The sequence below is a fragment of the Bidens hawaiensis genome, unplaced genomic scaffold (assembly GCF_021521415.1).
Source record: "Bidens hawaiensis isolate Kalapana, Puna unplaced genomic scaffold, B.hawaiensis_p1.1 tig00002759_1, whole genome shotgun sequence".
Lineage (NCBI taxonomy): Eukaryota > Viridiplantae > Streptophyta > Magnoliopsida > Asterales > Asteraceae > Bidens > Bidens hawaiensis.
In genome coordinates this window covers 338960-361898 of record NW_027491149.1, presented here as the reverse complement: position 1 = coordinate 361898, position 22939 = coordinate 338960, and positions in this window count along the sequence as shown.

Here is a 22939-nt window from a genome sequence, read left to right as displayed (position 1 = left end):
AAACAAAAAGGTCCTTAGGCTTAAATGGATTATGAATAAAAAAATATATATACTACTTCCCACTACAAGAAAAAGGACTTTTAGCGGCGACAAATGTCGCAGCTAATAGCCCATAAAGGCGCCATTTGTCGCCGCTAAAGGCAACTTTTGTCATAACTGATTTCTATTTAGTGACGACATTGTCGCCCCTAAAAGTTATCATCGTTGCCGCAAAAAGCAAACAGTGGTTGTAGTGCAGTTTTTTCCCCCTGTAATTTCCAGCTTCTTTATTCAGTAACCTGCATACTTTGGATTTTGAGACAAAAACACTAATTTATAAAAACACACCATTTTTCTTTAACATACATAAAAAACTACATAACATGCCAAGAATCCATATTCACGATTATCCTGTCTACTTAACATCAAACATAAAACCGCTAGTCATCATCTACATCCATTATCTAGTTAACATCTTACTATAAAACATCATAAAACCCCTAGTAAATATCATCATCCCCAGCGCTATCGTCACTACTATCTTCGTCCGCCAAACGTGAAGACTTTCTTGAACTCATAAACTCACCAAAACAAGTTTTGAAGGCCGGGTCTTGAAACATTAGCTTGATTTGATCCTACAAAATCAATGAAGTATACAAATAGAATGTTAAAAACAAAAATACATCACACGGATATACAAACATGTTTACAAGCATAAAAAATCAAGAACTCACTTGGAGACTTTCGGTAACTCGGTTAAGCGAAAACTAGTTTGAAAACTAATCCGTTTCATAACCATTGAATCTCTGGAACTTTATCACACATTTTCCAGCAACTAAGTATTATTTTGTTTGTATAAATATATTTTGATGAAGCTAAAATAGTAATATAAAAACCGTGCCTTAAAACACCCGAAAACGACACATAAGTGATCCGTTTGATCAAGAAACGAACCATGTAGTCTAGTTGCTATTATAATACTGTTTTAACTGGACCACACCTATTATTTTAATGACATATAATCTGACGATTATCCTGTCTACTTAACATCAAACATAAAACCGCTAGTCATCATCTACATCCATTATCTAGTTAACATCTAACGGGCCAGGACCTGGTATATACAAGTAACAGCAGCTCAAAGTAACACTTTTAAAATTCTTGAAATATTAAAGCAAGACATTTTTATAATATATCAGGTCTTAACATGTTTGTTAACTAAAAGTGAGTTTTGTTAATATATAAGGTCTTAACTAGTTGGTATTATATCAGGTCTTAAAGTTTTTATATAGCAAGTCATTTTTATAATATGTCAGGTCTTAACATGTTTGTTAACTAAATTGAGTTTTCTTAATATATCAGGTCTTAACTAGTTGTTATTATATCAGGCCTTAACTTTTTATAAAGCAAGTCATTTTTATAATATATCAGGTCTTAACTAGTTGCTATTAGGAAATAAGCGTGTTTAACCCGTGTCATAAGCTGAGTTGGTGCATGCCTCTCTTTCTCATGAGTCGAACACGTCGATGTAAATCCTAAAGCCGGTTTGCGCCCAATCCCTCTAATAACCCCGTGTCGGGGACCCATCTCCTTTTCAAATTCTGCAACTTCATTTACTTGTGACGGGCCACCTTCTTCACCAGGGGTCTGAGTTTGAATCTCATACTCCTGCTCTAAAGCATGCTATATTTTACAAAGATGCTCTTAATTGCTTTATTTGTCTGTATATATAAGTAAATATATGTTACATATAAAGTATACTTTAAGTAAATACTTACCAAATGTTGTTCCGTTTCCTCGTCATAAAAATTCCCATCTTCATCAGTATTAACATCATGATACGTTTGGAATTAGATCTGATTCTGGTTAACCATCAGTCAAGAGATTATACGTTAAATAAGTACTTATATATGTAGTGTGTGTGTGTATATATATATATATATAATGCATTTATATTACCTTTTTGTATTTTGTGCTAGAATATGTGCTTGACCCACCCCGGTTCACCTTTGTTTATTTTTGACGATTCTTTTTGTTTAATTCTAAACGATTTTCATGCGCCTCCGAAAAAAAAACTCTATAGTTCTCAACCAATTATCATCATCCATACCCACGGGGCGTTGCGCCTTACTTCCTCAATATTATTCTTACCTCCAAATTTATTAAAGTGTTTTTTAGCATCGTATTTTCTGTCTCGGTATCCCTTTTTGATAACCGCGTCGATGCCACCCTCCAATTGTCAACGCTCATTATCTTGCTTAATTGCTTCCAGATCAAATTTTCCCTAGGAAGTAAAAATAAAAGCAGTTAGTTTGCTAAGAAAATAATCAAAAGGAACATAAAATATACTTAGTAAAATATACTTCCAAGGCATTCTTCTCTGCGGAGGAAACATACTTCCAAGATTTCTTGTCAAATGCAATAGACTGCCACAGATAGATCCTAACCTCACGCGTGAGGTAATCATTACGAGGACTGACCGGTGTGAATGCAGCAATTCTATCAAAAGGAAGATCCAAGGGTCCCCCTTTTTTCTTAATCTCTTGTGCAAGTTTCAAGTTTTCCGCCTTGCCTCTTGTGTTCTTTCTTGGAACAACTGTAAGTATAACAAAACAATTATTAGTCATGGTATTTATAACTATGCACATATATAATAAATAAAAAATTATGATAAAACTTACCATCCTGCTCGTGCGGACCTCGGCTGCCATTAAAAGGAGGCGATGGATCCCCAACACCATCACCGCCATGCCCAAGGCCCATGGAATCAACCATCAACTGTAAAAAAATACTAGTTAAGAGAAACAACCACCTAGTGCAGAGTTACAGAAAGTTAACACACTAACATATACTAGTTAAGACAAAAGGTATCAAATTCTGAATTAATTTGGGGCGGGGTTGTACATGTTGACTGCAAATATGATTGCACATTTATCAAATGAGCTAATATTAACTAAAATCATATTGCACATTTGTGTTATGGTTGATTGAATGGAAACACAACCCCAAACTTCTTCTATGTTTATCCTTTTATCAGATTATTTTCTCTAAACTTCCAAAAGGTTCTTTTCCGGTCACTGGTTTTACAAAGGCCCTACTTAATGTATGTGAAAGTGGCACTCTTTAAAACATAGAGAAAATAATGCTTGGTTAAGCACAACAGCAAATGAGTTTATTAAACATAGAGAAAAGTGTCACTCTTCAAAACATCATATTAAGCTCAAATCTACGTACGCACTTACAAATCAGTCTATCAAGCGAGCTAACAAGGTAAAATAGTTAGATTGAGTATGTATTTTAGTGATAAAATAGTTAAACATACTTTTAAAAGTCAGATTTTATATCTGTTAGCTATAACATATTTGATTACGGTCTAGTTTTTAGTGCAAAAGTAAACGGTTCATATTAAGCACAAATCTATCTATACACATATAAATCAGTTTATTAAACAAGCTGAAGCCCGTACACGCAAATCACTTTATTAAACGAGCTAACACGCAAATCAGTTCATATTAAGCCAACGCAGTGCATAACTCAACATAATATGCCTACACACATACAAATCTATTCATATTAAAGACAAATCTACCTACACACACAAATAAGTTCATATTAAGCATAATTCTACCTACACACAAACAAATCATCTCATATTAAGCACAAATTTATCTACAAATGTCACACTCTAACCTATGGCGGAAATGTCGGGGCGTAAGCGGATTGCTCACAGCTCTCAAGGTACTATCATGCAATAATTGAAGTGATAATATATATTATTTAATTTCAAATAACTCAAAGTACATGATTTCCATAAACAGAACAAGGACATAATAAAACGAAAGTTCTTGATTCTTCTCTCTAATATGCAATCCTAAGTTTCTTCAAACAACTCGGTAATCATATCACACAATGACCTGCACATACGTTAAAAATACAATAATTTTGTCAACACTAGGTTGAGTGAGTAAAACACTAGATTTTGCGAATATATAATGATAATTAAAAGAGCTAACTGTGTCAAGTGAGATAAACAATTTAACCAAATGAGCAAGTAAATATGTTGTCAGTAAGCTCGATGCCAGATGAACAGGACGATGACTAACACGATGCGCGTATGCATACTAGTATGAGAATATGTTTGACCTCTCTAAAATGTATTCAAGTAAAGCATATAAGCATATAACACGTTAGGCATAAATTGTTAAACACACATGATTTAGTAGTTGCAAGTTTGAATATTAAATAATAGTAAAATATCTACGAACGCATATGTCCCCAAAATAGTATAAAATAAGTAAAAAGAGGGGAGTGAGATACTCACCTTAACAGACGAGCACCCAAGAATAACAATATAATAAGGATGAGAATGGTAGAACAAGCTTTGAAGATAACGCCTTATAAAGAATTGATGCGGAAACAGTAAATATAGATAATTAACGGATCTGATAAACAGTTGGGAACTAGATGATTAATTATTATTATTATTATTATTATGATAAATATATATTACTTTTATTTTTAAAACTTTTATTATTATATTTCTATAGAACTTTTTTTAAATATATTTTAATTAATACATTTAATATTATAAATAAAATTATTATGTAAAAAATATATGTTTATAATATATATATATATATATATATATATATATATATATATAAAAGTAAAAAAGAAGTTGATTTAAATCATGTAAACATATACATACAATATTTATTTATGATATTTATAAAAGTTAATTTAATCATATATATATAATCGGTTTTTATTTATATAAATCTCAAGTTTTAAATATATTTTAATAAAGATTTGGAAAAACAACGAGTTAATATGTCGGTTTTATAAAAAATATAATTTATTTACCGTTTATTATGATTATTATTGGTTAATATGATTAAATAAGCCCAATTTGGATGGGGTTTGAACCCGCGACTATCCATTCCATAAACTCAACACAACCAGCTGCGCTACCAGATCATCTGGAATTAACTTGAAACAGAAACATTAAATATACTAGAACCAAAACCCACAAACATATAGGGACCCTAGAAACCTTAATCGACCATAATGTTAATCGATTGGTCGATTAATCATAGGGGTTTGACACAACAGAACGCGACGAACACAATGGTGTAAACAATTACCTCCTAAACACGCTTAAACGAAGTTAATTATGAAGAAACATGGTCGGCTCAACGCGATGAAGAACAAATTTTCAATCAACAACTAAAATCAAATTAAATAGAGGGTTAAGGACGACTAGAGTTAGGTGATACTAACTGCAAGTTTAATTGAGTTTATATAATCGTTTATACGTATATTCATTTAGGGTTACGTTCGGCTGGTATAAAACGATATGCATGTACGTTTTTTAATTCAATTAACATATTAGTATTGTCAGTAAGGCCGCGAATGGTATGTATAACGCGAATAAAGATTCAATTTCCATAAAGATTGCAAAACTTGAGGTTCAAGACGTGAATTTAACTATCTGGGTATGATAAACGGGTTGGAGTTCGGATATGGGTACGGGTCTGGATTTCTTTGATGGGTTATAATATCTAATTTACCCTATAGACCTCGGAGTATGAAGATGGAAACAAACAAGAATAAAAGATTTAATTTAGGGTTATATTTGCCAAACCTTGAAAGTTATAATTATATGTTAGATAAATAATTAACTATAATATTATAATAAAAATTACACTCGATAACCACAATAAAACTTCCCGAACATCGAAATGTATCGGGTATTTAATAAAAATATTGATTTAAAAAAAATCCAAGTTGTTATAGTCTCCCCTACTTTCGTCCCGAAATTAAATAATACTATAACAACACCATTAAATTTTAAGAACAAGAACTCTTAAAGGAATTGGTAGACAAAGCATAATGCTTATTACAAGCGAAAGCAAGATTAGCTCGATCCCAGGAGATTCCATCTGTCGAGGAGCACTTACAATAAAAATTTTAATATGATTTTAAATTAATCATAATACAGAACTTTGAATAGTTGAAGCGACGATTCAAATGAAAATCCGATAGGGGCACTTATATATAGGATGTACCAGCAGCGTATCCACCGTGTCCTTATCATCTTTACATTTGTACCGTTATCTCAACTACTTATGATTCTATATTATGACACACAATTATTCAGATTATGGTTTCCATGCAAAGACTTTGGTAATTACGTGTCGACCCGTAATTACATAGATCGACAGAAGGTCCACATAACTCGTCCCATTGTGTGGGTCACAAAAACTTTAAAGAACACGATTTTGAGAAAACAAAAGTTTTAACGATTTTTAATTATAACACTAGTAAATTACCAGTGTATAAAACTAACATTGTTATCCGCGCGTTGTGGCGGTTCTGCGACGCTATTTTTGTATGGTTACGGATGTCGTTCTTATTTTGTGCTACTTAGGTTTTACGTCAAATTTGGCATACATAACATAATAAAATGATTTAAAGATTAGGAAGGAGTTGAATATAAAAAGTGTGAATTTTTATAAACAATTTTTCATTGTAAAGTTAAAGGATAGAATTTTATAAAATAAAGGTTAGAATTAATTTTCATCATCCTTCTCTCATGTAATTTTAACAAAATATTCCAAATTATATTTATATCAATTTAAAGAGTTTGTAGAATCGGTAACATCAACTTTTTATGAACGTGGATAGAAATGTTTTGAATAAAAGTCTAAGGTCTGATTTATAAATTATTAAAATGAAAGGAGAAATGTCAAAATATCAAGATGACGCTTGTTGGGTCCATATTTGGTGGTTTGTACTTAGTTCTATTTAATTGGATTTGGGCTATGTATGTAAACCGAGATCCAATATGGATCTCGGTGGGCTTTGGGCTATAGTTGGGCTAGAGTGTTGGATACCCTATATATAGAACATGTTGTATAGGGTTTTTGGTTGCTAGTTCAGTTGTTGAGCAGAACTAGAGAGTTGTTCATTCTTAGCTATTGTGATCAAGTATTGTAAGTGCTTAAGCACCCGACGTATTCTTAATATACGTGTGTTTTGAAGTAATCCTGTGTTAATTACTTGTGCTTATTCGTGTTCTTGAATCACCGAGTGTTGGTATTCCGCACCAATACTCGTTCTATTGATATCATAATTGTAGTAATCCAGATTCGGGACTTACAACACTTTTCTTATACAACAGAACAATGATTTGAAAATTTCTTCCCGCTTCCCTGTCATTTCCGGGGACAACCATTTTTTAGGCGGAAGTATTCCGGTGGCATATTAGATTTGACTCGAAATTGCAGATCGTGATCATCGTATATATCTTTCAGTGGAAGTGTGGATTTGATCATCGGATGATCTTGTGGAAAATTTGAACGATTTAAACCAAATGAAGTGGAGTCCTATCTATAGGAAACCAAAAGTTCCATCCGAACCGTCGCATCCTTTCGTGAAATATTATATAACTTCCATCCGAACCGTTACGTCCTTTCGTAAAAGTTTATATATAAGTTAAATCGTCGTGTTGGTTAAAAAATATGCGTCGCTTGAATAAAAAAAGGAAGCCGTTTAGAATTCAAGTGACGGTTACTTATTAAAACTGGGGTTGTACGTGGCAATTGTATAAGCATATGAATTAAACGTGACCAAATTATTTAAATTAACAATAAAATGATGGTTAAAAAGGAGGGTGTATGGATCCCAATTCTATGTTTTTAAATAATTACGTTTTTAATATATTTTTTGAAAATGATGGAGAAAAAAGATGTCATTGAATTCTAAATGTAGTAGAGATAATAATCTCAAAAAGTTGCAGTGGATATAAAACCAAGAAATTTCTAAGACATCTTTTAAACGTAAAAATATAAGTATTTAAAATTGAAAAAGAGATAACTTGTTAATAGTTGAGGTGAATGGGTTGTGATGAACAAAGGTAAGGAAATAAGATATAAGTAGGCTTCAATAAACAACCTATTTAAAAAAAAGAAACTTTATTCATAAGGTAAGATATACGAAGGATAAAAAGTTTAAACTGAAATAATTTAAGGCCACAAAAAGGCATTACAATATCATAATTAGGAAAAAAGACAAAACAAATTAAAATAAGATAAGAAAGAAGCAAAAGTCTTCGGGGTCCCTGAGTAGCTTAATTGACGTGACTTGAAGCACCATGAGGAGTTGCGTTCATAGGAGTTGGAGCAGTCGAGGTAGATTGACTTGGGATAACTTGAATGTGTTGAACTTGCATACAAGGGCTTGAGTAGAGTATTGTAACATCCGGAAATTTCTAAAAATAATATTTAATATATTATTTATTTAGTATGGAAAAGTTTACTTGGGTTAGTAGAAGAAATAATGAAATAATAAAGATAGAAGGTTAAGTTGGCTTTAAAAATGGAATTAAATATGGACTAAAAAGGAAAGATGGGCCTAAGGTTCATGGGCTTAAGGGAGTATAAATACCACTTAAACCATAATCTTTTCATTTTCCATCTTTCTCTACACCATAGCCTACACATTCAAAAACACACATTTCTCCAATTCCCGTTTTAAGAAAATAGCCCACAAAGACACGATGATTCGCGGAGATCTACACGTCAGATCGGTCTCAAATTTTAACAGAGTGTTCATGATATATAAATAAATATTCCCACCTATCAGATCTTTTATCAGAGTTTGTAAATTCTGGTTTTTATCAACAAAACCGTAACAGCTAAAAATGGAGTTTTCCGGCCATTGTTCAGCTTTTCTGGTGACTGTAGCGGCGTTTTCTGACGAAGGTGAGTTGATGAGTTTGTAGATCGGGGCGAGACGGTTTCGTGGTCACTTTAATCACTCAATTCTGAGTTCGCTTGATATGGTTTTGGTCTATTCGAGTGATTTCGATCATAAACCTCAAAGGTACGTATTTGTTAAAAAGTTTTTCTTTTCGTGTAAGGATTTACATGAAAATTGCTAGGATGATCGAACGGGACATTATTATTGATAAATTAATGAACTTGATAGTAAACGGGTTAGTTGGTTCGTTAGTGTTTGGTTCGTGAAAAGGATGGGTAAACAAAGTCGGTTTTGCATGAAACTTGGTAGAAATCATTTATCTCAGCTAACACAACATTCTAGAACCCGACAACGTAGCCCTGTGATGCCGAATTATCCGTTTGAATCTAGATCTAGCTTTATTCGGGTGTTTAATCAACCAAAAACGAGCTTAAGTACCACCTTAGCTCAGATCTGGACAACCCGAAGCTACATGTGTCATAAATGATCACACCTCGATCAACCATGGTGGTTAACGATGACTGACGGTGCCGGAATCAAAGAAAAACCCCCAAAAAACGTGTAAAAAGAAAGCTGGTTTGAAGTATATGGTGTATATGTATGCGGCCGTATAAGTTTAAGGCACATATGTTTACACCGTGTAAGTATATGTAACGTGTATGTATATGGAGCGCATAAGTATATGTAACGCATATGTATATGGAGCTGTTTACACCGTGTAAGTATATGTAACGTGTATGTATATGGAGCGCATAAGTATATGTAATGCATATGCTTACACACCCTAAAACTTATATGGGTTAAAGAGGTTTTTCCATATAAGCGAAATATAAACAGCATATACGTGCGTAAACGATATATATGGACTTATATGATATATGAGCTATAGATAAGTAATTAATTAATAAGGAAAGGTAACGTTTAAAACGGGAAACGACCTAGAAATATGATATGATTAGGATTATTAAAGTGACGCTTGTTAACTGATACACAGTTAGCCGTACACAGCTCAAGAAGGGCATTATCGTGAATTCAGAAAGGAATCGCTTACAGGTGACTTTTTAGCCCCATTTCCTTGTTATGTTTTCGGGGCTGTGTGCATACTCGATGTGATTAGTTAATAAACTTACATTCGGTGGTAAGTGTATGCCTTATATGATTTATGTATGAATGAATGATTGACGGTGCGTGAACGATCTTCGGATATTGTACGTATCGCTAGGGAAGGTAATGTGTAGTATAGTGTTAGGACTGATATTTTCTCCGCTGAGGATATATTATACTTGAAGATATGTCTGGATCAGTTATCCTCCTGAAGAGCTCCAGAACCATGTCAAGGATCAAGGATCCTCAGAGGTTAGTATTATTAACAATTGTTTCACGTGTGTAGGTTATTGTGCAACAGAAGTAACGGCTTTGTGACTTGTTCTACCTTAAATTTCGATACTGGAAGCTCCCAACACGTGGTCAATGAACGTTGGAGAAATAGTGGAATAGTGGCGGATAGAACTTTTTGTTACATGCACTTTCTTTATAAACATCGAGAAATGATCGATTAGAAAACACTTGTACTCTCACACACACTAGAGCAGAATTGATAACTCTCTCTACACACTAGCTTATTTTGTAACATCGATCACAATCTCCAAACACTTGTAACCCTTTTATGCTATTAATAAATTGGTGGTCGACGAGTTGTCATCACCCGGGTTTTTTTTCCTTTGATCTAAACTACATCAAGGGGTTTTTCCTTGCAACAAATCGCTGTGTTCATCTTAATTTCGTTCATATATTCATTGTTACCAATTTAGCACTAAACCTCACTTTACGGATTTGGATACATTATCCTTAGCATGTTTTTATCCAAAACTTATAGTATGATATAATGTTTGAGTGTTATATGAAAGTATGAGTATGTATGAAATCATGAAAGGAAAGTTTAATGGTATGGCTGTAGGAAATGAAGGGCACCGAACCCTAATAATATCCGAGGATGAAGGGCACCAGACCCTAATAATATCCGAGGATGAAGGGCACCGTACCCTAATAATATCCGTGGATGAAGGGAACCGGACCGTAATAAAGTCCGAGGGTGGAGGGTTTCAGACCCTAATAATATCCGAGGATGAAGTGCACCAGACCCTAATAATATCCGATGTATGTAGGGCGAAATGCTCTTTATAACTAAGGTTAGTTATGAACGTAAAAAGTATGTTAAAGAAAGAAAGTGTGAAAGAATGTATGTATAAGAGAAAGATAAACATGTTAAGTAAGTAATGTGTATCTTTGGATACATATACGTAAGTATGTATTGTATGTTACCTGCATTAACTAGAATTCACTCAACGTAGCTGACATTTAGTATGCACACAGGTTAATAGACGGAGACAGCTAGCTTGAGGGGGACACATGGCAGGATTGGAAGAAGCTGGCATCTGCTGAAGGATTCTCATGATGTTAATAAGATATTTTGTTAGGTTTTTAAAGACAAATTTAATGTTTTGTAACGAATGATTGTTGTTTTACTTATTCCATGAAATTTTTAATTACCTCTGATATCTAGAATTGTGTTTATGAGTAAATCCAACGCCAAAGTCGGGCGCCGGGAACGGGGACTTACAAGTATGCTTGGTACACTTGAGCTTACGGGTGCAGGGTTTGATAGAGTTGGGGTAAGTAAGGTTGGCTTGGATTGATGGGAGGAGCTTGAAGGGTATTAGGTTGATAGGTTTGACCTTGGTGAGCATGATTAAAGTAGTAGGGTGTAGTCATAATTTGTGCTTGATGTTCATGGATAAGTTGAGGGAACATATTACAGAGATGATTTGGGTCTCCACAATGATAGCAAGCACGGGTATTAGGAACACCAGGTTGAGCATGTGGGGCGGCTTGTGCATTAGGAAAGTGTTAGCAAGGTGGCCATAACGATTGCATTGGGTGCATAGGCGGCAAGGGGTTTGAGCAGAGTGATGAAAGTTACACTTGGTACATAGGGGATGAGGTCTAGCATAGGCCTTTTTGTTTGGGGCATTTTAGCTTTGGTTAGGAGGAGGTTGGTTATTGGGTTGGTTAACGGCATAGTTTTGATGGTTACTTTTACGCTTGTTGTTGTGGTGGTTGTTGTTGTTGTTGCGGTGACTGTTAATGTTGGAAGCAGTTTTATGTTTGGAATTAGCATTAGAGGATGAGTCGGTTTCGGTGTTATCGGGATTAGGCTTGGAATCCTTGCCGGACAAGGTTCCATCCCTAACATGACTGTCGGTGAGGGAAGCAGATAGGTCCATAGCCTCACCGATGGTTAAGGGATCACAACTCACCACAGCATCACGGAAAATGTTTGGTAAACTGTGAATGTATTTTGAATGCCACGTGCTTGGGGGTTATAAGGTGAGGTACGATTTGGCTAATTCACGGAAACGGTTGGAGTAGGTAGAGTTATCCCCATTATCTTGCTTGAGCTCCCAAAAATCGGCTTCAAGCCTTTGCCGCTCATGATCAGGGATCCCTCCTTCATTGCTTCTTTGAGGTCCTTGCAAGGCATGGCTACAACCAAATCGATCCATTGGTCGGCCTTCAAAGCATTCCACCATGTGATAGCTCGGTCCTCGCACATGCTCGAGGTGAACTTAGTCCGTTTGGCGTCGGAACATTCACAGTGGATGAAAATATTCTCCATCTTTTCAAACCATTGCAGTAGCTTGGTGGAATTCTTCTCATCACAAGAGGAAGTAGGTTTAATAAGCAAGAAGTTACGAAAGTCATAGTTGATGGGTGCGGCATAAGTAGCAAATCCATTGGAGTTGAGGCTTTGGATTTGAGTGATTATTGTGGGCATAGCGGTAGCAAACTCTTTCGTGATTCTAGCAGCCAAGCGGCGATCGTGAGAACTAGAGGAACGATGATAACAGATATGGTTTCTTTGTGAAGACATTCTATGTGGACCAAAAGTAAAGATTTATAAGATATAGGATATGTTGAGGAAAAAAATCATTTAAATGAAAAAGGTTAGTATATTATGATAACTTTGCTTTTAAGAATAGGGGATATCATGAGGAATTGTAACATCCCAAATTTCTAAGAATAATATTTAATATATTATTTATGTTGGAAATATTAAATTGAGTAAGTAGATTAATAAAATAATAATAAAGATAGAAGATGGTAGTCAAGTTAAATAAAATGGATTATGGACTAAAAAGGAAAGATGGGACTAAGGTTCATGGGCTTAAGGGAGTATAAATGCCCCTTAAACCCTAATCCTTTCCATTTTCATTCATCTCTACACCATAGCCTACACCTTAAAAAATACACACTTAAGCCAAACACTCTTTAATCTAATATATTCAACGATCCAAGACCAACCGAAGGTAAGAAATCATATATCTCGGCTGACCCAACGTATTAGAACCCGACACCGCAACCCTGGGATGCTGTATGAGCCGTTTGGATCTAGATATAGCTTATTTCGGGTGTTTAATCAACCAAAAATGAGCTTAAGGACCACCTTAGCTAATATCTGGACACCCCGAAGCTACTCAGACCATAAACGATCAAACCCCGAGCAACTATGGTGGTTAACGGCGGCTGACGACGCCGGAATTGAAGAAAAAGCTCAAAACGCATATTTAAGAGCTTGACAGAACTTATGTGTCGTATAAGTATATACGCCGCATAAGTCTAATCAGCACATAAGTGTACCCAGTCGTATACATGCAGTAGCGTTGTAAGTATGACAACGTGTAAGTATGCAGCATGTAAGTATACAGCGTGTGAGTAGGAACAACGTGTAAGTAGTGCGTATATGTATATACGCCGTGTATGTATGACGTATACGTTGGAACGCTTACATGCCAAGAACAACTTATACGTTGGAACACTTGTAAGCCAAAAACAGCTTATACGTTGGAACACTTATACGTTGAGGACAACTTATACATACTTGTTATGATTTTATAAAATAAACGAAAGATAGACAACGTATACGTACGTAAACGATAGACATGGGCTTATACGATATATGTGCCAAAGATAAGTAAATAACTAATTATAAAAGGTAACGTTTAAAATGAAAATTTGATTTGATTAAATAAATTGAACTTTAGTTTTCTGATGAGGTTTTTAGTAAAGACTTATTAATGAAAATAAAATTTTTCTAAGCTGACCGGACAGCTTACCCTAGCCAGGGGCTCTGCCTCTTGGACCCTGATAGGGGCTGACACCCCTAGAACCTTGCTGCCAGGGGCGCTGCCCAGGATCCCCATAGCTAGGGGTTACAATAACTTAGAAGTATGGTATAGCTAGAAGTAGTTAATTTATACTATGATTAATAAAAGTTAGCCGCGCACAGCTCAAGAAGGGCATAACGGTAAATTCAGAAAGGAATCGCTTACAGGTAAATTTCTAGCCCCATTTCCTTGTTATGTTTTCGGGGCTGTGTGCATACTTGATGTGATTAGTTAATACACCTACCTTAAGTGGTAAGTGTATGATATCTAAAAGTGTTATGAATGATGTATGTATGATATATGAATGTGTTATGAAAAATGTATGAATGGAATATGAATATGGTATGAATGATCAATAAATGATTTTGGATATGTTAAGAGTACGTAAATATGAAAGTAATGAATGAATGTATGAAGGTATGGTTGCATGGAAAGAAGGGTACCAGACCCTAATAATATCTGAGGATGGAGGATACCGAACCCTAATAATATCCGAGGATGAAGGTACCGGACCCTAATAATATCTGAGGATGGAGGGTATCGGACCCTAATAATATCCAAGGTATGTAGGGCGAAATGCTCTTTATAACGTAAGAATAGTTATGGGCGTACTATGTATGTTAAAGAAAGAATGTATGAAAGAATGAACGTGTGTATGTATGGAAGAATTATAAACAAGTTATACGTACCTCCGGGCACGTATATGTGTATGTACGTATGTTATCTAATTAACTAGAACTCACTTAGTGTAGCTGACTTTTAGTGTGCACCCAGGTAAATAGACTAAAATAGTTAGCTTGAGGGAGACACATGGCATGAACTGAAGAGGCTGGAATCTGGAGAAGAATTGTCATGATGTTTTAATAATATGTTTTAAGTTATGTTTAAAGACAAGATTTGAATGTTTTGTATTGAATGGTTGACTTTAATTATTCCGCGAAAAGTTTTTAATTAACTCTGATATTTAAAACTGTGATTATGAGTAAATCCAACGTCAAAGTAGGGCACCGGTACCGGGGCCTTACATGAATAATAGTAAAAGGTTGTAAGATAAGGGGTACATTGCGTAGATATTTATTAGTTGATGTAGTAAAATGATTAATGCGTGATAACTAGAGGAGGTCAGTTTAAAAAGTTAGAATTTAATTTATTGAGTTAATTAGCAAACAATTAATGAAACAAAGTTGGTGTGTTGGCCTCCCATGACCTTTCCATGGCAGTTTGAATGGCCCGACGAATAAAAACAACTGAGTTGGACAACCCATGAGTGTTACATGACATTTTAACTGTCTCAACTTATAACATCCCCAAAATTTTGGTCCAAATTTGACAAATTAATAAAGTTAAAGGACCAATAATAATCTCAAAAGACAAGTAATGGGAAAAATATTTTCAAAATAAGATAAGTAAATAAATATATAAGTCATCCCACATGGAAAGATGTAAGAAAGTGGAATCATTCCACTTGGGTATAAATAAGGAAATGGAATCCATCCCACATGGAAAGTGGTAAAGAAATGGAAACTCTTTATAAGAGATAGAATTTCCATAGTTATATTCTTTTATTCTTAGCATGCACCAAGTGGTCCTAGCAGAGGGTGCAAAGCACCCGACGCGCACGGGCTGGGGCGAGGACGAAGGCGAAGGGCGTTGGCGCAATGTGGCGCTTTGATGGCGCACTTTGCACTTCGCACGCTCGCATCGCCGCGAGCTGCTTTGAGAGACGCCTTAGTATTTTTGGATAACAAAAATTAGACCTAGACGTGACAAGCTATAAAAGACAAAAAACCAAAAATGAAAAATAATGTTCAGGGACCCATCGCGGTACGTGATGAGTCCAAGAACACGGCCATCACGTATCGCGATGGTCCGTGATGACTCAGGGACACGTGTCACACCCAGGTGACACGTGGCAGTATGGCAGGACACGTGGTAGATGTGTCAGGCCACGTGGCAACACGTGTCGTGATCTCAGAAAAGTGGGCGCCGCGGTACGCGACGCAGTTAAAAAAGAGCCCATCGCGATACGCGATGGGACTCAGATTTGGCTATAAAAGGGAGGGCTACGACCCATTTCACACACACAATTTTACTCTCCCACACTCTCTCTAGAAATACACACTCTCTTTCTACCTAGTTTTACGTGATGAGCACGTTTTGCGTGCCACCGGCCCGACAAGTATCACCTCGTAAACTGTGTCAATACTCGACGTTTTCTCGAAGTGCGCGCCACCTAAAAGTAACCCGACATTTTGCCTCGAATTACGTGCGCGGCCCGGCAACACCTGAACATCGCATAGATTTGCGTGCCAAGAAAGGTTGATCAAGAACGCCTCAGTAAACGTACATAGAGTAGAAGTGCTGCCCGTATAAACATAGGAATATCTAACTCCGAATACCCGTGCGAGGTAGGGGTTCTGCCTAAGTTATTATTTTATTATTATAAATGGCTTAGACCATAGTCGGGGATATAGCTCGAAACTTGATTACGATTAAGAATAATGTAACTTTTCTTAAGCAAAGGTTATAGTCAAAATATTGTTTCTTCTTGATTAAGAAACGTAAGCAAGTATATACAAAAGGTATAATTAAAATAGTATTTCTTTATTATTAAGAAATATAATATTCAAAGAATATAGTTAAATTAATGTTTCTTCTTGAAGAAGAAACTCAGTATAGACTAGGGCTGTTCAAAAATATCACAGCTCGAAGCTCGCTCGAAAAAAGCTCGGAGAAAGCTCGCTCGAAATCGGCTCGATTGTAAACGAGCCGAGCCTAGCTCGACTCGATTTCTAAACGAGCCGAGCCTGAGCTAGCCCCGGCTCGACTCGAGCTCGCTCGATAGGCTCGAACTATTTTATTTTAATTTATTATATATATATATATACATGCATATAATTATCGAGCCTAATTATTTTAACAGATGGGCTTTCCTTTAATCCAGCCCAATTTCTTTTTTCACGCCATAGTCCCTATTCATAATTCCATATACTGAGTAATTGAGAGATGGGATTTAATAGTTCACATACTCAATAATCAAGATACGTTCCACTTTCCACCCTAACCCTAGTCGCTCATATTCACCTCCGCCGTCGGCCGCCGCTCATATTCACCTTCGCCATCGGCCGCCGCTCATAGATAATACTTCTCTGCTTAATTTTGTATTTGGTTTGGTTTACTTGTTGAACCTATTTTGTTTTCGATGGTGTTATTAGACGTATTTATTTAGTTTATTTGGTTGGTGTTGATCTCAACGTCATATTATTTAGTTTAACTTGATGTTGCATATAGTTTTTATTATTACAGGTAAACTCGAGCCAAATCGAGCCGAGCCAGCTAGATTTAAAACCGAGCCGAGCTTGAGCTCAAATTTTTAGCTCGATTAAGAGCTCAAGCTCGAGCTGAGCCAGCTCGATTGAATATTGAGCCGAGCTTGAGCTTTCCTTGCCTCGGGCTCGGCTCGGCTTGTGAACAGGCCTAGTATAGACGTTTCTTCCTGAAGAAGAAACATAGTATATGATTGGTAAATAAACAAGAGGACTAAAGGTCCAAATGCTTTATACAAACAAATGTTCTTATCAAGGTTAAAGCTATACAAAACGGACTAAAGGTCTGAAGCTAGATTGATGATCTAGTTATTTATACAAAAGGTTATTTGCGTACTATAGGTCCGAGGTAATAAAACAAGAAGCAGAAATCAGAAAACAGGAATCAGTAATAGAAAGTTATTATAAACAGAAAAGGTGAATACGCCCTAAACTTTTATAAACTCTTTTAGAGTCAGAATGTTTGCATAGGATTTACGAATCCTTAAAACTTTGTGATACAATAATAAGAAACGGACACTCTGAATAAGAGTATACATGTGTCTGGATCCATTCATACATGGTGACTCGGAGTTCCCCGAGGCCATGCATATCATCAACATACCTCTGAAAGTCTACGGGACTGTTCAGAGAAATGATATTGTGTATATAATTAATTGTACAAGGTACTTAGGGTAATTTGATCCCAATGTAGTTGGGTGCCTAATGAGTAGTCACAAAGGTATTATTGTTGGTTTCACAAAGGTATTGAAAATATTTTTACAAAGAGTCAGCGTCATTCACCAGCTGTGTGCTGACGTATTTTATAACCATTTTACAGGAAAACAGAAAGGTTAGGACAGACAAGCAAGAGGGAATAGAAAATTGGAGTTATAGTCATTAGATGCTATCTGGTGGCTCAGATATTTTATTCAAAATATTATAAAGAGTTATGTTTTCTAAAGAAATGTATTTGAAATATCAAACGGGTATCTAAACCCGAGTTTTTAATATAATAATATTTTATTCAAGACTTCCGCTAAAATAAAACCCACAACTCTGATGTATTTACAAAACAGGTACCAACTATTGGTCACACGGCTAGGCCCTAAGTCAGGGTGTGACACAACTAATTAACGAATTAACAATACAATAGAGTTTGTCGGCTCATGAGAGTTACATGGAGTTTTAACCGACCAAACTAAATAATGAATAAACGAGAGAGAAATATGAGTAGTTGGAGCATCCTGTGAACCACCACATATGATGAACTCCAACAAAAACATTCAAAACAAGATGAGGAATGGATAGTAGGAGTGCCCATGGATACCATGTATTTTTCACCCAACTAACCATTTAAATAACAAAACACAATAATCGGAAAAACCGAAAATAGCCACGAACCACTGTGAATTCGGTTTTTAAAATTTGGGAATGCAACCATTGATGCGCTTATGCAGTTACGTTCGATAACCTAAGGAGTCGGTCGTATGACAGTTGTGTTCCCGCTTTAGCCTATAAGCTCGAGTATTGTGGCCAGGTTATTCTCCAGGTACTGAATAGCGTCTTACCTTGGGTACTCGGAACCGGTTTGCCAAGGCCCAACTCACAGTACTCTCCCCCTTCTAGTTACTATAGGAACTTGTCATACTACCTATCCTTAAGGGGAAGGAGTAAAAACAAAAGTAGGGAATTCTTAAGGAATTTTTGAAAAATAAAAAGGCAATCTAATTAAGAAAAGTCTTCTTTGAATGTTGAGGCATAGCCTCGGAGTTGTGTGTGTGTGTGCATGATAATATAATAATAAGCAAAGATAACTTAACTAAGGAAAACAAATAAGCACGTATGGGGCTCCTAAGCATGTTACTATGCACCACTAACGACTTATTTTAAACCTTCAACTCTGATACCAATCTGTCACACCCCACCTACGGCAGAAATGCCGGGCCGTGAGCGAATTGCTCACAGCTCTCAAGGTACTATCATGCAATAATTGAAGTGACAATATCTATTATTTAATTTCAAATAATCCAAAGTACATGATTTCCAAAAATAGAACAAGTAAGGACAAAATAAAACTAAATTTCTTGATTCTTCTCTCTAACATGCAATCCTAAGTTTCTTCAAACAACTCAGCAATCATATCACACGATGACCTGCACATGCGTTAAAAATACAACAATTTTCTCAACACTAGGTTGAGTGAGTAAAACACCAGCTTTTGCGAATATATAACAATCATTAAAAGAGAAAACTTTGTCAAGTGAGATAAGTAATTTAACCAAATTAATAAGTAAATTTGTTGTAGGTAAGCTCGATGCCAGATGAACTAGACGATGGCTAACACGACGGGCGTATGATCATACTAATCTGAAAAAATGTTAGACCTCACCTAAATGTATTTAAGCAAAGCATATAACACGTTAGGCATAAATTGTTAAATACACATGACTTAACAGTTGCAAGTTTGAGTATTAAATAATAATAAAATATCTATAAACGCATATGTCCCCAATACAATATAAAATGAGTAAAAAAAGGGGAGTGAGATACTCACCTTAAGAGACGAGCAAACGAGAATAACAATATAATATAAGGATGAAAATGGTAGAACAAGCTTTGAGGATAATGGCTAATAAAGAATAGATGAGGAAACAATATATATATAACTAACAGATATGATAAACTGTTGGGAATCTGGATGATTATTTATTATTATTATTGTGATAAACATATATTACTTTAATTTGTTAAAACCTTTAATAATTTTTTTTGTAGAACTTTTTTTTAATATATTTTAATTAATACATTTAATATTATAAATAATTATTATGTAAAAATTATATGTTTATACTATATATATATATATATAAAAGTAGAAAAATGTTGATTTAAATCTTTTAAAGTATATACATACAAATACATATTTATATTTATAAAAGTTAATTTAATCATATATATATATATATAATCGGTTTTTATTTGTATTAATCTCAAATTTATTTTATATATATATATATATGGTTTTTAATAAAGATTTGGAAAAACAACGAGTAATATGTCGGTTTTTATATAAAACATAATTTATTTACCGTTTATTATGATTATTATTGGTTAATATGATTAAATAACCCAAGTTTCCCAAAAATAACAAAAAAACGGGGTGGATGAGGTTCGAACCCGCAACCAGCCACTCCATAAACTCAACACAACCGGCTGCGCTACCAAATCATCTAGAAATAACTTGAAATAGAAAAACTAAATCTAGCAGACCCAAAACCCATAAACACATAGGAACCCTAGAAATCTTAATCGGCCATAATGTTAATCTATTGGCAGATTTATCATAGGGGTTTTACACAATAGAACACGAAGAACACAATGGTATAAACAATTACCTCCTAAACATGCTTAAATGAAGTTGATTATGAAGAAACAGGGTCGGCTCAACACGATGAAGAACATATTATCAAATAGATAGAGGGTTAAGGACGACTAGGGTTAGGTGATACTAACTGCAAGTTTAATTGAGTTTATATAATCGTTTATATGTATATTCATTTAGGGTTAGGGTCGGCTGGTATAAAACGATCTGCATATATTTTTTGATTCAATTAACAAATTAGTATTGTCGGTTAGGCCGCGGATGGTATGTATAACGCTAATAAAGATTCAATTTCCATAAAGATTGCGAAACTTGAGGTTCAAGACACGAATTTAACTATCGGGTATGATAAACGGGTTGGAGTTCGGATCTGGGTACAGGTATGGATTTCTTTGATGGGTTATAATTTCTAATTTACCCTATAGACCTTGGAGTATGAAGATAGAAACAAATAAGGATAAAAGTTTCAGTTTAGGGTTATATTTGCTAAACCTTGAAAGTTATAATTATATATTAAATAAATAATTAACAATAATATTATAATAAAAATTACAGTCGATAACCGCGATAAAACTTCCCGAGCATCGAAATGGATCGGATATTTAATAAAAATGTTGATTTAAAAAAATCCAAGTTGTTACAACAAACATACAAATCGGTTCATATTAAGCATAAATCAGTTCATACTAACCAAAATTTTTATGAATCGGTACCTGAATTTTGGGCTTCTTGCAACAGAAGTCGATCCGCTCACCATGGAGGTGCAGCAGTGGTGGTGTTCCGCTGAGAAATGCCTCCGGCAAAGAAGTGCAACGGTGGTTGTGCTCTGTTGAGAAATGCTTCCGGCAAAGAGGTGCAACGGTGGTGGTGCTCCGCTGAGAAATGCATTCGGCAAAGAGGTGCAGCGATGGTGGTGCTCCAATGGATGACGATGGCGTGTAGATGGTGGTGGGTGACATGGTGTCGCTGTGGAGGGATGGAATGGTTTGTGATGAAAAGTGAGGCTGAGTTTGAGGGAAATATCTTGGGTTTTTACTTTTCTTAAAGGATGAAACCCTAACCATTGGATTGCTTATGAAAGAACGACCCTGATCTAATAACGATATATATCACGTGGATTGAGCATTAGATGCGACATTTTAGAAGTCGCCGCTAATTCTCAGTTTTCTTGTAGTGTCCTCTGTCCCATTAAAAGTGTCAATATTTCCTTTTTTATTTGGCTCATTACAAATGTCCACTTTCAAAATTTATTAGTCAATTTTCAATTTTACCCTTAAACATACACAACTAAATTAATAAAAAATATTAATAGACCCAATTTCTAAGGACATTATTGTCATTTGGAAAGGAAAATAAGTACTCATTTAATCTACCTAGAAATTTGTGTTTTTCAACTCATGACACCTTTAATGGGAGAGAGGAAATAATATATTTGGTATGATTAAGATATGTGCATATTTAAAAAAAATTAATATAATAATTATTTTGGCCTAATAAAAAAAGTTTTGGGCCTAATAAATTTTTGGCCTCCAAATATTATGGGCCTTGTCCACCGTCTAGTTCGCACTACCCTATAGCCAGTCATAGAATTTCATACTTTGAATTTCACAAAAAATAATTTATTCGCTTTGAAAACTTCTTTTGTCCAGTTATTGATTTAGTGACACGAAATGCTTTAGTTTAAGTACACGTTATCTTGATTTAGAAAGAAATCGAATCATATAGGAAAATAAAACTCCTATAATAACGCTAAAGTTATCTATACTGTATTATAACTTTAACTTGTAATATTATTTACTAATGTATATTTAACTCGCTGTATTAAGTAGTGCATATTTAATTCACTATATTGTTTAACGCAATCAATAACAAAATTATTATTATTATTATTTAAATAATAACCATAAATATAGTCAATGGTAAACGCAAGTAGAGTTAGACGACGGGTTAGTTTAACTCTTACAAATCTGTTACGAAACACGGACCACCCACTAGTATCTTAATATGAACTAGGAAAACAACTCCTCGCGTTGCGGCGGTGCTGCAATGTAAATTTTGTCGACATTAGTTAAGTTCATTACGACATCGTCACTAAAACAGAAAAAAATGTAAACGTTTAAAATTGTATCAGCATGCATACAACTTATGATCAAAATGACACTAACTTGGTTACGATGCAGCTTATGATACAAATAATATATTTAAAATGATATTCACTTGATCCTTAAAATCCGGGCATTGCGGTGGTGAGTCGATGTGAATTCGGCCGGTATCGGGTATGT